Genomic DNA, 3044 nt, shown 5'->3' on the forward strand with positions numbered 1-3044 from the left:
AAAAAAATTCCCATTCCACTAGAAAGATCAATTAAGAAACCTGTCCTAAGACTTGAAAACCAAAAGAGAAAATGGTGAAAGAGAAAAGAAGAAGTTAAAGGGTAGCACTAGGATCATTTGGGTTTAGATTGATAGGATAAACACTTTGGGTACCTTTGGGTAGACAAGGATTTATTCTTGTATGTGTCTAGGTGTTCTTACTTTTAGCATTCTTCTAAAGCTCAATCCATTTTTATGAGAGAACCTTGATATTGACAAGCCCCACTCTAAAAAAAGACCATCATTGTCTCAAAACCCTTTATTACCAAGCCAAATGAGTTTAAGCATTGCATAGAGTTGATTCATGTTCTTGTTTAATGAATGTTAAAGGAAATGGTTGATTTGAATGCATGTGGATAACTAAGGCTCAAATCAATAAAGGTTGTGATATGCTTGTCTAAAGTCTTTAAATTCCAGCTCATTCAACTTGCATCATAGTACTAGTAACTTGGACATTGATTCTAGATGGTCTATTTGCAAGCTTAAGGAGCTGAGATCCCACTTTCAAACCTCACTTACCTTCTTATGTCTTTGATTATTTGCTTGAGGGCAAGCAAAGACTAAGTTTGGGGGTGTTGATGTTCATATATTTTACCTTGTTTTCCCTTAGTTTATTCACATCTTTTGCATCTTTTTCTATCCATTTAGGCCATTATTGTGTAGCTTTAGCACTAATCATGCATTAGGGCTTAGTTGCATTGCATTTGCATCTTTTCATGCATAAACAGGTGATTTTGGAGCTCAAGGAGCATGGAAGCAATGGAGAAGAGATGTGAAGCAATCTTGAGGAGGAAACAAGGGAGTTAAGGCTGAAACAACAAGGTCCGGAGTCCAACTCGACCGCACACTCGACCAGACACTCGACCGTGTGCTGAGGAGGACTCGACCGAGTGGAGATTGCACGTGAGAAGCCAGCTCGACCCCTAGCTCGACCGAGCACAGGTCGAGTTGACCGAGCCGTTGACTGCTTTGACTTTTTCTATTTTTAGGGCTTCCACTTCCCCACTATATAAGACCTTGTACCTGCAGCCACCAAAGTGTCCAGCTTTTTAGATATTCCCAAAAACCTAGTTTTTACCTTTTTTAGCATTATTCCTTTTGCATTTTATTAGATTTTGTACTTGTTTAAGAAAACTCTTAGATTCTTCAATATTGTTGGTTCAATAACTTTCTTAATATTGAGAATTTGAGTTTCATCCTTTGATTAATATTGAAGATCTCAGTTTTATCTTTCTAATAATGCAAGTTTCAATATTTTCTGGGTTTTTGATTTGTTTCATCATGTCTTGTTGTGAGTAGTCTTCTTAGGATCTTGAGGATGGGTTAGGAAGGATTGATCTTGTGGTTTATGTGATTTGGTCAAGCTTGATTGTTGTAGATCTCTTCTAGGCTAGATGTTCTTAAGGCTGATCTTGAACTGAGAGGTTAGGATCTGATTTCAAGCTTCTTAGCATCACACCAATGTTTAAGAAGCATAGATAAGGCTAGATCTAGAGCTTACCATTAGGCTTGCTAAGAGATTAGAGGTCTTGTTTGGTTTGAGATGTATTGCTTAATGCCTGCTTGTGTAGATTCTTTACTGTGTGAGAACAAGTCTAGAATTGCATAGGTTTGATTGTTTCTTGACCATGAGAGTGGGAGAAACTTGTCTTAGATTTATATGTCTAGAGGTTAGCTCAAAGTTTGCTTGAGGTTTGTTGACCAAGTTAGATAACCACAATGATTAGTTCATCCCATGAATCCATCCTCAGGACCCTCTTTGTTTATTGAATTTACAGTCTTAATCCTGTTGCTTGCTTGTAGTTTGATTTGGTTTAGCATTACTCTGTTTTTATTGCATTGCTCTGTTTTTCCGAATTTGTCTAGCTCGACCACTCACTCGACCTACACTCGGTCGAGTGCTGCTCGAGTTCATCCCCAGAACTTTGTGTTTCATGATTTGTGATTGCCTTGTTTCATTCCTGTTTCATTCTAGTTGCATTTCTGTTGCATTTACTTAGTGTCCTGTTCATTACTAGTCTTTCATTAGTTCATTAGTAGAAGTTTCTATTTCTGTTCTTGCATCATTACTGTTATAATCATCCTGTTTCATTTGCATTTAGTTCTTAGTTCTTGTAGTTTACTTTCTGCATTTTACATTTTCATCTTAGGATTGTTAGTGACAAACAATCTTTACATTTGTCTTAACTTAGATTCATATGCATATCTTTACTGTTCACAAACACTCATTTAGGATTGATACCTCTTGTACTGCAATAGCATAAGGGGAATTGAAACACCCATCCATCATTCCATTCATACCTTACCATTGCATCATCATCATCATTCACCACACAAATACGTCTGTTTCACTGGTCAGGAACACTTAGGAGTCGATTACCCTATCCTTAGGAGCTTTCGCATTTTGATTGTTTACATATTTATTTATAACTCGATCCCTTACCCGAACTGGTACTCGATCAGCTTCGTGTAACCCTTCGAGCTGTTCATATTCATCTTACTTACTCGATCACCCCACCCGATCCTGTACTCGAATGCTTGCATCGATTGCTTAGGTTGTGTGGTTCTTGTCTATTTACCTTCTTTTATTTATTTTAGGTTTGTTAGATCAAACCCATTCACTCCTTGTGACAACCTGTCCTGTTGACCCCACTAGCCCCCTACTATCTTGCCCCCATAGGCCCGAAGCTGGCCCTGCAGGGCATCGATCCTAACCCCTCACCGAGACATGGTGGATTTGGATGAATAGTTCCTGTCCACGGTGAGGGGTTAGGATCGATGCCCTGCAGGGCCAACTTTGGGCCTATGGGGGCAAGCTAGCAGTGGGCTAGTGGGGTCCACGGGACGGGTTGTCACTTTGCTTTGCTTGACTTGCATAGTTCTGATCATATCTCATCTGCTAGCATAACAACCATTTGGATTGATAACCCTTTGTACTACAACTGCATAGGGAATTGATACCCTGGGTGAAAATCCTGTTATCAATTTGGCGTCATTGCCATTTG

This window comes from Camelina sativa, chromosome 12 (assembly GCF_000633955.1).
Source record: "Camelina sativa cultivar DH55 chromosome 12, Cs, whole genome shotgun sequence".
NCBI classification, from domain to species: Eukaryota; Viridiplantae; Streptophyta; class Magnoliopsida; order Brassicales; family Brassicaceae; genus Camelina; species Camelina sativa.